This window comes from Oryx dammah, unplaced genomic scaffold (assembly GCF_014754425.2).
Source record: "Oryx dammah isolate SB20612 unplaced genomic scaffold, SCBI_Odam_1.1 HiC_scaffold_16, whole genome shotgun sequence".
Classification (NCBI taxonomy): Eukaryota; Metazoa; Chordata; class Mammalia; order Artiodactyla; family Bovidae; genus Oryx; species Oryx dammah.
The window spans coordinates 65,492,445-65,508,080 of NW_024070200.1; positions in this window are offsets into that span (position 1 = coordinate 65,492,445).

A 15,636-nucleotide genomic window follows, 5' to 3' on the forward strand; every position below is an offset into this window, starting at 1 on the left:
AGCCCACCAGGCTCCCCAATCCCTGGGATTCTCCAGGCAAGAACACTGGAGTGGGTTGCCATTTCCTTCTCCAATGCATGAAAGTGAAAAGTGAAAGTGAAGTCGTTCAGTTGTGTCTGACTCTTAGCGACCTCATGGACTGCAGCCTACCAGGCTCCTCCGTCCATGGGATTTTTCTAGGCAAGAGTACTGGAGTGGGTTGCCATTGTCTTCTCCGAATTAACCCTAGAAAGTATCAAATAGTGAGAACTCACATAAAGGAAGCCACTTGAATACAAGGCCCAGCATCACCCAACCACCAGTAGCACCCTGTTCAGGAAGGCTCATATAAACAACAACAAAAAATACAAACCTAATCATCAGCAGACAGGACTACCACCTCACTCAGCCTTGCCCATCAGAGGAAAAACAAACAAACAAAAACTCAGCACAAATCTCACTTTATACAAAGCTTACACAAAGCACTGGACCAACCTTAGGAGTGCAGAAACCAAAAGGAAGAAAAAAATTCAACCTTCTTCAAGGAAAGAATTCAACTTTCTTTGAGGCCTGGGAAAAGGAGAACTCAAACACAGAGTTTAAAACAAAGAAAATGAAAAGGCAGAGAAATACTACATAAATGAAGGAACAAAGTAGAAACACAGAAGTCCAAATAAGTGAAGAGGAAAAGAATTCAGAATAATGATAGTAAAGATGACTGAAAACAGAATGGAGAAAATGCAAGAATCAATTAACAAAGACCTAGGAAAATTAAAGAATAAACATACAGAGATAAACAACACAATTACTGAAATTAAAAATACTCCAGACTTAATAGCAAAATATCTGAAATAGAACAAATCAGTGAGCTGGAAGATAAAATGTTGGAAATAGCTTCTGAAGAGCAAAATAAAGTAAAAAGAATGAAAAGACCTGAGGATAATCTCAGAGACCTCTGGGATAATATCAAATGCACCAACATTTGAATTTTAGGAGTCTTAGAAGAAGAGAAAAAGAAAGGCTCTGAGAAAAGTTTTGAAGAGATTATACTTGAAAATTCCCCCAACATGGAAAAGGAAATAATCAAGTCCAAGAAGCACAAAGAATCCCATACAGGATAAACCCAAAGAAAAACATGTCAAGGCACATACTAATCAAACTAACAAAAACTAAACACAAAGAAAGAATATAAAAGCAGCAAGAGAGAAGCAACAAGTAACATACAAGGGAAACCCCATATGCTTAACAGTTGATTTTTCAGCAGAAACTCTGCAGGCCAGAAGGGAATGGCAGGGTATATTTAAAGTACTGAAAGGGAAAAATCTGCAACCAAGATTACTGTACCTGGCAAGAATCTCATTCAAAATTGATGGAGAAATCAAAAAAGCTTTTCAGACAAGCAAAAATTAAAAGAATTCAGTACCACCAACCCAGCTTTACAACAAATGTTAAAGGGAATTATATAGTCAAAAAATACAGGAGAAGAAAAAAGATCTACAAAATCAACCCCAAATAATTAAGAAAATGCCAATAGGAACATACATATCAATAATTACTTTAAATGTAAATGGACTAAATGTTCCAACCAAAAGATACAGACTGGCTGAATGGATCCAAAAACAAGACCCATATATACTGTCTCTACAAAACACCCACTTTAGACCTCAAGACACATACAAACTGAAAGTGAGAGGATGGAAACATATATTCCATGCAAATGGGAAGCAAAAGAAAGTTGGAGTAGCAATCCTCCTATCACAAAATAGACTTCAAAATAAAGAAGATTACAAGAGTTAAAGAAGGACACTGCATAATGATCAAGGGATCAATCCAACAGGAAGACATAACAATTGTAAATATCTTTGCACCCAACATAGGAGCATCTCAATACATAAGACAAACACTAACAGACATAAAAGGAGAAATCAACAGTAACACAATAATAGTAGGAGACTTTAACACCCCACTCACACCAATGGATAAATCATCAACACAGAAAATTAATAAGGAAACTTAAGTCTTGAATGATACATTAGATGAGTTGGATCTCATTGATATCTTCAGACATTCCATTCAAATGAAGAAGAATACACCTTCTTCTCAAGTGCACATGGAACATTCTCCAGGAGAGAGCACATCTTGGGTCACAAATCAAACCTCAGTAATTTTAAGAAAATTGAAATCATATCAAGCATCTTCTCCAACCACAATGCTATGAGACTAGATATCGATTGCAAGAAAAAAACTGTAAGAAACACAAACACATGGAGATTAAACGACACATTTCTAAATGACCAACAGTTTACTGAAAAAATCAAAAGGGAAATCAAAAAATTTCTAGAAACAAATGATAATGAAAACACAACTCAAAACCTATGAGATGCAGCAAAAGCAGTTCTAAGAGGGAAGTTCATAGCAATAAATCTTACCTCAAGAAACAAGGAAAACAGCTAATAGACAACCTAACTTTACACCTAAAGCAACTGGAAAAGAAAAACAGCAACAACAACAAAAATTAGTAGAAGGAAAAAAACCATAAAGATCTAAGCAGAAATAAATGAAAAAGAAATGAAAGAAACAATAGTAAAGATTAATAAAACTAAAAGCTGGTTCTTTCAGAAGATAAACAAAATTGACAAGCCTTTAGCCAGACTCATCAAGAAAAAATAAAGAAGAATCAAATCAACAAAATTAGAAAAATGCAAAAATACAAAGGATTATAAGAGACTATTATGAACAACTATATGGCAATGAAATAGATAACCAGGAAAAATTGGACAGATTCTTAGAAAAGTTCTATCTTCTAAGACTGAACCAGGAAGAAATAGAAATTATAAACAATGCAATTACAAGCACTGAAATTGAAGCTGTGATCAATGATCTCCCCCCAAAACAAAAGTCCAGGACCAGATGGCTTCACAGGAGAATTCTATCAAGCGTTTAGAGAAGAGCTAGCGCCTATCTTTCTAAAACTCTTTCAAAAGATTGCAGAGGAAGGAACACTTCCATCTCATTCTATGAGGCCACCATCACCCTGATACCAAAACCAGACAAAGACAACACACACAAAAAAGAAAACTACCAGCCAATATCACTGATGAACATAGATGCAAAAATCCTCAACAAATAATTAGCAAACAGAATTCAGCAACACATCAAAAAGCTCATATACCATGATCAAGTCGGGTTTATTCTAGTTATGCAAGGATTCTTTAATATACACAAATCATTCAATGTGATATACCATATTAACAAATCAAAAGATAAAAACCATATGATAATCCCAATAGATGCAGAAAAAGCCTTTGACAAAATTCAGTACAATTTATGATTAAAACTCTTCAAAAAATTGGCATAGAAGAAACCTACCTCAACATAGTAAAGGTCGTATATGATAAACCTACAGTAAACATTATTCTCAAGGCTGAAAACTTGAAAGCATTCCTCCTAAGATCAGGAACAAGACAAGGGTGTCCACTTTCACCACTATTATTCAACATAATTTTGTAAGTCTACAGCAATCAGAGTAGAAAAAGAAATAATGGGCATCCAGATCAGAAAAGAAGTAAAGCTCTCACAGTACCATATCAGATGACATGATATTGTACACAGAATACCATAAAGATAGTATCAGAAAATTACTAGAGCTAATCAGTGAATTTAGCAAAGTTTCAGGATACAAAATCAATACACAGAAATCACTTGAATTTCTATATAATAAGAATGAGAAATCAGAAAGAGAAATTAAAGAATCAATCCCATTCACCATTGCAACAAAAATAATTAAATGTCTAGGAATAAACTTAAGGAGAGAAAAGAGTTGTACACAGAAAATTATGACACTAATAAAAGAAATCAAAGATGACATAAATGGAGAGATATTACATGTTCCTGGATAGGAAGAATCAATATTGTTAAAATGACTACACCACCAAATGCAATATACAGACTCAATGCAATCCCTATCAAATTACCAATGGCATTTTTCACAAAAATAGAATAAAAATTTTTGCAATTCATATGGAAACAAAAAAGACCCCCAAAAGCCAAAGCAGTCTTGAGAAAGAAGAATTGAGTGGAGGAATCAACCTTTCTGAATTCAGATTATATTACAAAGCTACAGTCATCAAGACAGTATGGTTCGGGCACAAAAACAGAAACACAGACCAATGGAACAAGATAGAAAGCCGAAAAATAAACCCATGCACCTACAGGCACCTTATTTTTGACAAAGGAGGCAAGAATATACAGTGAGGAAAAGACAGCCTTTTCAATAAATGGAGCTGGAAAAACTGGATGGCTACATGTAAAAGAATGAAGTTAGAACACCTCCTAACACCATACATAAAGATAAACTCAAAATGGATTAAAGATCTAAATGTAAGACAAGAAACTATAAAATTCTTGGAAGAAAATATAAGCAGAACGGTCGATGACATAAATCAAAGCAAGATTTTCCATAACCCACTCCTAGAACAATGGCAATAAAAACAAAAGTAAACAAGTGGGACCTGATTAAACTTAAAAACTTTTGCACATCAATGGAAACGATAAGCAAAGTGAAAAGACAACCCTCAGAATGAGAGAAAATAATATCAAATGAAACAACTAACAAAGGATTAATTTCCAAAATTACAAGCAACTCATACAAGTCAATACCAGGGAAAAAAACAACCCAATAAAAAAGTGGAAAAAAGACCTAAGCAGACATTTCTCCAAAGAAGATATACAGATGGCTAATAAACACATGAAAAGATGCCCAGCATCACTCATTATTAGAGAAATGCAAATCAAAACTACAGTGAGATATCATCTCACAATGGTCAGAATGGCCATCATGAAAAAGTCTACAAATAAATTCTGGAGAGGGTGTGGAGAAAAGGGAATGTTCTTGCACTGTTGGTGGGAATGTAAATTGATACAGCCACTATGGAAGACAGTATGGAGATTCCTTAACAAACTAGGAATAAAACCACCATATGACCCAGAAATCACATGCCTAGGCATATACCCTGAGGAAACCAAATTGAAAAAGACACATGTATACCATTGTTCACTGCAGCACTATTTACAATAGCTAGAACATGGAAGCAACCTAGATGTCCATCAACAGATGAATGGATAAAGAAGTTGTGGTACATATACACAATGCAATATTACTCAGTCATGAAAAGGAATGCCTTTGAGTCAGTTCTAATGAAGTAGATGGACCTATAACCTGTTATACAGAGTGAAATGAGTTAGAAAGAGAAAGATAAATACCGTATTCTAATATGCATATATACGGAATCTAGAAATATGGTTCTGAAGAATTTATTTGCAGGGCAACAATGGAGAAAGAGACATAGAGAATAGATTTATGGACATGGGGAGAGGGGAGGAGAGGATAAGATGTATGGAAAGAGTAACATGGAAACTTGCATTACGCTGTGTAAAATAGATAGCCAATGGGAATTTGCTGTATGGCTCAGGAAACTCAAACAGGGGTTCTGTATCAACCTAGAGGGGTGGGATGGGGAGGGAGATGGGAGGGAGATTCAAAAGGGTGGGGATATATGTATACCTATGGCTGATTCATGTTGAAGTTTGACAGAAAACAACAAAATTCTGTAAAGCAATTATCCTTCAATAGCAAATAGATACGTTAAAAGAAAAAAAAAAAACAGGCTAGAGATGAAAGGAAAGTGGGGTGGATAGGCAGGGGAGTCATCCACATGCAGAATGATACAGAATGAAGTGCAGAATAAGTCAGTCATGAGAGAGCACAGAAAAGGAGGAGACCTGAAGACGGAAACACAGTGTTTAAGATGATGTGGATAGAGCAAGATAAGCTCTTAACTGCCAATGGTTCAATACCAACTTTACTGGAAAGGAAAAGGAAAGGCCCTGAATTGGAGTTTTCACCAATTTGAATGGTAAAAATACCCCCACTAGAACTGGTTTCAAGTACCAGTGTGATGTCAGCTGGCTAGTAAAATTACTGAAAACAGAATCATTGAATCTGAAGAGCCAGGATTGGCCCAGTAGCCTCACAGAGATGTAGGAAGAGAGATAAACAAGAGAGGATGCTCTCAAGGAAAGTGAGGAGAGAAGGTCTGAGAGGAAGCATTGAAAAGCCAGATGCTGCAGAGAAGTCCCAGAAGGACTGGAGAGTGACTTCTGGACCTTACAGCTCAGAATACCACTTACTTGTTAGAGCAACTACTGTGTTGCTGGGGCTGGAGTTTGATAGCAAGCTGTTCCAAGCTGATGGAGGAGAGAAAATGTTGAGTGCCTTTCTCTTAGGAAGATCCAAGGGAGTTGTACATCTTGTCTTGTTTAGAAATCCTTGAACTAAATTAAGTTTGAGAAGCTAATAGACTAACAACTGGAAAGAAGCCCTCCTCTTATATTTTAGAATGTTTCCAGCTTTCAGAAGGTTGCTAATCCTCCCTTCATGTGATGCATGACAAGGTTATTAATTACAAACAAAGCAGCAACAACAGACCAAAGGTTTCTATTCAGGAAGCATGCAGCACATGATATCAGCTCCTCCTTGAGGTATCGTGACCCAGCTAGGTGCCTTGCACCCTCTGTACAGGTAAGGAGGCCAGCACTTGAAAGCTGGCTTGCAGCAAACCCCTGCAGGGTGGAGGCTGCTCTCTCAGGCATTCTGGTGTCAAGTCCCATACCCACTGAGGAGGGGCTGGAGAGAACCAGGTGGGAGGGGGAGTGATTGCCCCAAGTCACACAAATAGCAAAAGACAGCACTGAGGTTTCAGCCTAGTATTTCTGACCCAAGGGCCCTCTCACTTCACTGCTTTCAAAATAATCCAAATATTTGATTATTTGGAATCAAGACAAAAAAAAGAGATAGTGGATTAGGAGAATTTGTTTTTGTAATTTATAAAGCAAAGTCACAATACTTTTATATGATATGTTGAATCATTGAAATAACCAATGCTTCCTTAACATTGGTTATCCATCATACAATATCTATCATACAATATGATGTGGATCCACTTATTTGCATTCCTTTTTCAAACTCTGGCAACAGGCCTATGAATTAGGTACAAATGTTTCTTCAGTTTTAAAGGTGGCTAACCAACCTAGATAGCATATTCAAAAGCACAGACATTACTTTGTTGACTAAGGTCCGTCTAGTCAAGGCTATGGTTTTTCCTGTGGTCATGTATGGATGTGAGAGTTGGACTGTGAAGAAGGCTGAGTGCCGAAGAATTGATGCTTTTGAACTGTGGTGTTGGAGAAGACTCTTGAGAGTCCCTTGGACTGAAAGGAGATCCAACCAGTCCATTCTGAAGGAGATCAGCCCTGGGATTTCTTTGGAAGGAATGATGCTAAAGCTGAAACTCCAGTACTTTGGCCACCTCATGTGAAGAGTTGACTCATTGGAAAAGACTCTGATGCTGGGAGGGATTGAGGGCAGGAGGAGAAGGGGACGACAGAGGATGAGATGGCTGGATGGCATCACTGACTCAATGGATGTGAGTCTGAGTGAACTCCGGGAGTTTGTAATGGACAGGGAGGCCTGGCGTGCTTCGATTCATGGGGTCGCAGAGTCGGACATGACTGAGCGACTGAACTGAACTGAACCTGGTGTTCAAAAAGGTAAATCCCAACTTGCTCGTGGTGGCAGTGTAGGTGAGGTTGGGCTTCTGTTACTCACCCCTGTGGTGAGCCATCCCAGAAGCTTGTGGCTGTGTGTGTCCCCTGGGTAGCCCTGATCCCTCCAGAGCCACTCACTCCCCCACCCAACACTGCCTCCCACCCCGCCCTGAGCAGTCATAAGCAATCAAAGCAGTTTAGAGTCTGGTGACTGTCTCATGTTCTCTGCCCACAAAGAAACAGTTAAGTCTAGAAGAGGCAAGGGCAGTGATGAGAAAGAAGATGCTAATAGGGGAGGGGGTGCAGGGAAGGTGAGGCCGGGAAGCCAGCACCTGCCTCCAGCTGCGGTGAGTGGACAAGACTCAGAGACAAGCACCCTCAGCTCTGCCCTGGGGCACTGCGCAGCTCCACCTGCAGCTCTGGACAATGGGCTTCCTAACAGAGGTGAGGCTGGCTTTTTCTCATTTTAAATTGGGGCAGGGATGAGAGCAGACAGGGCAAGTCCATTTGGACAATGTGCTTCCTAACAGAGGTGGGGCTGGCTTGTCTCAATTTAAATCAGGGCAGGGAGCCAGGAATGGGAGCGGACTGAGCAAGTCCATTTGCACTGATGCCTGTATCAACACACTAGTAATCTTATTTTCCGGAAGGAAATGTATGCTCAAATAAAAATCAGTGGATGAGCTTTGGCTTCAGCAGTAGGAAGGTGTATTTTTTCCTGTCACTATTTTTTCTCCTCTCAGATTTATTTTCACACCCAGAACTTGATGTTAATTATTAAATTCATTTAACCCAACTGTAGCTGAGCTATTTCCAGATTATAGACATTCACTGGGTCTCACTTACTTTCAATTGATAGGCAATCCTATTGCAAGAAGCATTGCGGGAATCTGGCTGTATAATAGATTTTCAACAGCAAACAGAAAAATCATAGCAACCTAGGTCTCATAGCACAAGCAGAATACAAGATTATGGAGAAGCCCTGTCAGTCATCCAAGAGGTCCTGCCTGGGGCCCAGTGCTCTGCCTACCCAGTGGGGCTGCGGTGGACAGGGAGGAAACCAGTAATGTGTTCTGGACTTACATCTGTTAGGTTGAAGAGTGTATAAATCATCTACTGCTGCTTAATAAATTAGCACCAACATAGCAACATAAAGCAACATCATTCACTATCTTAGAGTTCTGTTAAGTTCAAAAGGGCTTATCTGAATCCTCTGCTAAACTAGAATTTGGGCAGGGCTCTTATCTGGAGACTGGGGAGAATCTGCTTCTTAGCTCATTTAAGATGGCAGAAGTTAGTTCCTAGAGGCTGCAAGACTGAGGTCGCTGTTTCCTTTTGGGCTGTCAGCCAGAGGCTGCTCTCAGCTGCAAGAGGCTGCCCACACTCTTTGACAGGAGTACTGCCCTCCACACTTTCAAGCCCCCAATGCCATGTCAAATCCTTCTCATGCTTAGAAACCAATTTCTTCTTCAGCATCCAGCTTGAAAAAAGAAAAAAAAAAAAAAAAAAACCTCTTTTTTTCAAAATGCTTGTCTACGAGATTGCCACCCCAGCACATAGCATCCTTACCAACTTTAAGGTCACAGAGTTGGATGACAATACATCTAGAAAATCCCTTCACAGCAGCCTCTGGATTATCATCCAATTTGAATAACAAGGAAACAGAATCTTGGGGATCTTCTTGAAAACTGTATCTGTTGACTGAAAAAATTTCAGAACCTAAAAGTTTTATTTGGTGAACAAAACTGAGGACATAATTCTGGAGCACAGCCTCTCAAATCACTCTGAGGGGCTACTTCAAAGAGGTAAGGGAGGAGTCAGGATATATAGGAGTTTTGGAACAGAGATGATGTAGTCGGGAACACCGAAAGGTAACAGTAAATTAAAGAAAACCAGACATCTCACTTTAAGAAATTTAGCACTTTTCTATGTATGGGAAGATGCAAGAGTCTGGGCTCACTGAAATCATTCCTTTGATGTGCTCCTCAGCTGTCTGGGGCCAGCATCCTGTTTTCTCATCCTGAGTTTCCTCAGGGTGCATCTTTGGGGTAGGTGAGGGCTTGATGATGGGTATCCTGCTTCCATTGCACGTTTACTCAGCTCACCACTGGGGTGCCTGTGGTGTGATGCCTTGATGGACAAACATTCTTTGCTTACTGACATGGCAGGCAGTAGTACTTTTGCATTCACAGACGTATCAGACATGAAACATTCCCCAGGGACTCCAATGAATATAGGAGAGTATAAACCAGGTAAACACATACACACACACACAGTCAAGGAGCCAAAGGCTTTGATCCCTAGGTGAGGAAAAGTCTAAATGAGCAAAGGAGCAGGTGAATGAAGAGAAAGCAGGTGCTGCTGGCTAAGAAATGCTGGTGACGCGTCTGTAAGGGAGCCAAGCCAACTGAAGGTTGTTAGAGGAAGTGACCAGGCAGGTAGTAATTCAGGAGTGCTCCAGATACCACCTGCCCTCCACATACCACCTCTACATAACACCACGCCCCAGCTTCTTACGCTGAGCTTCTAAGGAATGAAGTGGGGCAGGGAGGCCCCCATTCTTCCTTTCATGGGGGAGTTTTGCAATGCTGTGGTGTGAAATGCGTCATCCTATATGAGTTTCCCAGCACTGCCATAACAGAAAACCCGAAACTAAGTGGCTCAGAAACTTACAGTCTGCAGTCAAGGGTTGGTTCCTTGTGAGGGTCATGAGGAAGACTTCCTGGCCTCTTCTAACTGCTGGTGGCCTGCTGGCAGCCGTGGGCATCCCTTGGTTTGTGGCAGCATCACCCCCTTTCAGGGCCTCCATCTTCATGCTCACTGCCTGCAGGTCTGTCTCTGTGTCCAATTTCTCCTTTCTATAAGGAAACCAGTCACAGTGGGCTGGTGCTCACCCTGCTTCAGTTTGACCCTAGCTAAGAGTTACATCTACTCCCTGAGGTACTGGAGAGTTAAGACTTCAACATATGAATTCTTGGGAACACAGTTCAACACGCAGCAGTTGGCTTGCCTAGGGCTAGACAGCCATCTTCACTTGAAAGTAAGGATCATATAATTTATACTTTATAAATAGAATGAGACAAACTCTAGGTCAAGTTCAGCCTCTTGCTTCTCAAAGTATGTCCTGTGTTCCTTAGGCCAGCAGCTCTGGCATCTCCTGGGAGATTGCAGGAAATGTCAAATGTCAGGCCCCACCCCTGACTCTCTGAGTCAGAACCTGTAAGATTCCCAGAGGACTATTGTGCATGTTTAAATTTGAAAGGTAGTGTTTCATTAACCTTGTCAGAAATGGTTAAAAAATTATTTAGAGTAAAACCATACTGTCAACCTCAAACCAAACCAATACAGAATTGTAAAGTAAAAATTAAAAATAAATAAATAAATGGAAAAAAAAATAAAAATAAAAAAATAAAAAAATAAAGAAATCAAGACTTAACTCCAAATTTTTGAAAGAGGAGGCACAATAACCTCAACTTAGTTGATTTCTGGTAAAGTGATAAACATGGCTCAGAAATAAATTTTAAAAAAATTTAAAGGATGCAACCTTTAAATTCAGGACTGTAAGAGACTTCTGCATGTTCACTTAAATGGTATGGCTCAAAAGCCAGACAATATTGATTAACTCAATAAATCTTCACTGAGCCTCACAATTTGCCAGTTGCTTCAATAAGCAGAGTGCTCATCAGATTCTTTACTGCGCTACCTCCTAGGGTTATATACCTCTGTAAACCTCAGTCTTCTCATCTGTAAAATGGCTCCAGTACAAGCTGATCTCAGAGGTTTGTAATTCAGTGACAAGGTAGGTGGGGGTGTTTTGCACAATGCCTGGTGCAGGGTGGGTGCAGGGTCAGTGCTCCAGTCTCTGTCTGGATGAGGGCAGTAATGGGGGAAATAAGACACTGATGTAGGTACCAGGCAGTACAGGAGTGCAAAACAACAAAGATAAAAAGGAAAAGCCCTCTGAGGAATGAAAAGCAAAGAAGCAAAATTCTGCAATGAGGAGGCAGCTTCCTGAAGGCCAGGCATTGAGGTGGTAGACAAGCATTGTTGAGATTTGGAAGACAGAGGGGCAGAAGCAGGTAGCATCCACCGTCCCTTTGAGATTCATCCAGCAGAGGTGACCTCTTTCTGAGTCATCCTGAGAAGACGGGCAGGCCCTGGCTTTGCTGTGCATCCCAGGTGGCAGCAGCCCTGCCCTGCTCATCAGCAAGGAGCTCTGAGCAAGGCAGCAGCCTGCATCTAAAGCCCCTCCCCTCCTTAGGTGCCAGCGGCCCCACCAGGGCACATGGGATGGTGGATCTCTTCCCTCTTGCCTTCTCCTTCTTTAATTTGGATGAATAGGCTCTTCTCTTTAAATTTAGATGGATTGTGGTTTTGAATAAATGTGTTTCTTAGCTCGGGAGAAGGCTGGGAAGGAGAAAACCAGCCTTGGCCAACAGCCACTACACCCAGGGAGACTAGGAGGGGAGCAGGGAGACAGAGGAGAGGACCCACAAGTGGTGGAAGCCAACTCCTCTTCCTCCGCGAGTTTTTCTTCAGGGATTCTCATGCTTGGGGACCGCTTTACCTGCAACTACTACAACAGTTAGGGCATTGTGTCCCTGGAGGGCATGTTTCTTCATCGTTGCCCTCCCTCTTTCCAGCCATGCCAGCGTGGCTCCTCTTCCTCATTCAGAAGACAGAAGACACACTGGCATCCTGTTCCCAACAGATCAGACCAGGGTGGGTGAACTAGGGCAGCCAGAGCTGCAGTGGCTCCCTCCCCTCCAGGGCGCCTGGATCAGCGGGCCCAGGTAGACGTGTTTCCCAGCCCCATACTTCTAGAGAGGTCTTAGAGGCCTCTCTCTAGCTCTATGGCAGAAAGTGGAGAGTCGCAGACCCCTCCAGGTGCTTGGTGAGGGGCGAGGACCCCTGAGTGGCAGCCAGGTTCATGTCAGGAAGATCATCCCGCCTTCCCCCTGCTCCTGCTCTCGCTCTCCTCACTGTGTGTGTGTGTGTGTCTGTGTGTATGTGTGTGTATCTCAAAGGGATGAGCCTGTGAAACCTGGAAGGAGAATTTTCCCTTTGTAAATTTTGCACCAGGTGGTCTGACATATCACTCTGGCATCACACTTCAACTGTTTCTTGGTGCCTGGAGAAAATTTCTATTTTAGCTCCCTGTTACAAGCTTTTTCATGTGAAAGACTTAGCTAAAAGGCCTTCTGAGCAGAGAGGAAGTGGGAGCTGGGTCAAGTGGAGGGAAGTGGAGACTGCATGCTGGACTGCAGTGTAGACAGCATCCAGATGGGTGTGACAAGCCAGAGGCTGGTCTGAGCAGAACAGACTTCACAGATGAATCTGGAAAGAGGGACGCAGGGTGTCAGGACCTGTCTGTGTGGTCAGAGTTGAAGGAAAGACAGAAGACTTAACAAGCAAAGAGACAAAACCCCAGTCATGGCCCTGATGGACAGACAGGGCTATGTTGCAGGCTTTAGCTGGATGGATACACACCTTCCACAAACCTACCCACAAGTCGGATTTCAGCTCCTCCTCAACTTCTGCTTGCCCCAGAGTCCTCCATCCTGGCTGAGTGGTGGGGTTCTGGGGCAGCTTTTAGGATGAGACCAATACCCTTTCCTCACACCTTGAGATTCTTTGCTGTCTGGGTGCAGTTTTTGTTTCTGTCTTTAAAACTCCCATGGCAATTAATGTGCACACATCAGAGGTGAAAGTGCTGATTAGGGGAGGACTGTGGAAGGCAGGGCTGACAGGAGGCTGGAAAGGTGGTCTTGGTCTCTTTATGTAAAACCTACAGGGCTGGACTGTAATTTACACGCAGCATGGGAATTATGCTGACAAATTGGGGATGCGAAATTATATGATTGGACCTGTGTTTAAGGGGATGAATTTGATTGTTTTGTGCAAGATAGTTTGGCTAGAAGAAAGAGACCAGGGAGGGAGTTGTTGCGAAAGGAGATGTGTGATGGAGACATCAAAAGCAAGATAAGGGCCAGAGGGAAATTCCAGATCCTAAAAATATCTCAGCCCTGAAGTGCAGGTGCTGCCGCCTGAGCCACCCCAGAGTGCGGAGGCAGCTAGCTGGTAATTAGCCCCAGTGCTCCCATTGTTGCCTGAGATCCCGGCTGCTGGCTAATTAGTGCTTCCTGGAGGACAAAGCAGCTGGTATTTTCCTTTCTAATTCCAGTACTGACGTCCCAGTTTAACATAATAAAAGAATTCACTGGCACTATCGAGGGGCAGAGGAGATAAAAGGCAGAGGCGGCCAGGGACTGTCCAGTTCTTTGGAGGTGGCTTGCATCCAAAGTGAGCATTACCGACTCACCAAGGGGACAGCCAGGGTTCTGCTTGAGTGTCCAAGAGTCAGGCTTAGTCTAAATTTACACAGTCAGGTGGCTGAAGCTCATAGGGAGATCAGAGTTGTCTCAAATATCTTTGATCCTTGGAATCCTAAGTACTGCTGTTTAAGAAACACGGAGACACTTGCACCCCAGTAACAGTACTGACCCATGAGTCACCCTTGGGGGCTTCTGCACCTTGGCAGGAGACTAGAAGGCTGGAGGGGCCTCTCCCAGGTCAGACAAGGCTCTGGTAAGCCCCTTTCCTTGGAGATTAAGCCCTTCTTGGGAAGAACACGCCACCGGGGAATATATTCTAAAGGTCATTTTCCTTCCTCACTAGAGCACTGAGAGTCTCTCTCACTCCTTTCAGTACGAACCTGGTGGAATTCCTGGAGGCAACACACAAATATGTGGTGACTTCCGGATGCCTGGGATCTCTGAAGGTTCTCACTCCCAAGATATTCTGTATATATCGACTGGGCTAGGCTGTGGTGACTAGCTGTTTGGTCGAACACCTATCTAGATGTTGCTATGAAAGTATTTTTTAGATGAGACTACCATTTAAATTCGCAGACTTTGAGTATATCAAATTATCCTGTGGTGTAGGTGGGCCTCATCTAATCAGTTGAAAGCCTCAAGATAACTACCCCTGAGCAAGAAGGATTTCTGTGTCCCTGTGGCCTTTGGACTTGAGACTACAGCATCAACTCTTCCCTTCAGCTCCAGCCTACAGCCTTGCCCTGCAGGCTTTGGATTTGCAGTCTCCATAACTGAATAAGTTGATTATTTAAAACTACTCTCTCTCCATATGTATACACATGTGTATGCATATTTCCATGCTGCGTGTGCTAAGTCACTTCAGTCATATCTGATTCTTTGTGACCCCATAGAGTATAGCCCCAGGCTTCTCTGTCTGTGGGATTCTCCAGGCAAGAATACTGGAGGTGGTTGCCATGCCCTCCTCCAGGGGATCTTCCTGACCCAGGGATTGAACCTGCATCTCTTAAGTCTCCTGTATTGGCAGGTGGATTCTTTTGGGAAGCCCACATATCTCCATATATTCATCCTATTGAATCTGTTTCTCTGGAGAACCCTGGCTACTGTACACAGTTTCCAGCAACTCATCAGAATTACCCTTTGAGTGTTCCTACAAGTTCATGGCTCCAGTGGCTTCTGCTCCAGTTAAGCGTATCTCAGCTCTGGTTCTTTGTGCTCTCTTGTCTGTCTGGATCTGGGATCTCAGTTTGTCTTTAGATTGCATTTCTCTGCTGGCTCCAGGAAAATTCTTTGATTTTCAAGTTGTTCAGCTTCTTTCTTGTGCTAAGAGTAAGAGTGACACCCAAGTCTGTAGGATGTTAGACCTAAAACTGAAGTCCTTTGCAAATTAAAAAAATTATTTTAATAATTTTTACCAGTTATGATTGTTTCATGGGGAAACTGTTCTACAGAGCTCCTTACCATACTGTTCAGGAAGAGGAACTTGGGAGATCCATTTTTAATGACATTTATAGCTAATATCACTGAGTGCTGAAGCTGGAAATTCCTTAAGGATTTTTTGCATGCATATTCACATTTAATCCTCACAAATACGCTATAGGAAGATTTTATTATTATGCTCAATTTTTAAATGAGGAAACAGATTCAGATAAGTTAAGGAACTTACTTAAATCAGACTCTGTGAGGAACTTCCAAAAGTTCAGCAAAACTAGAATTC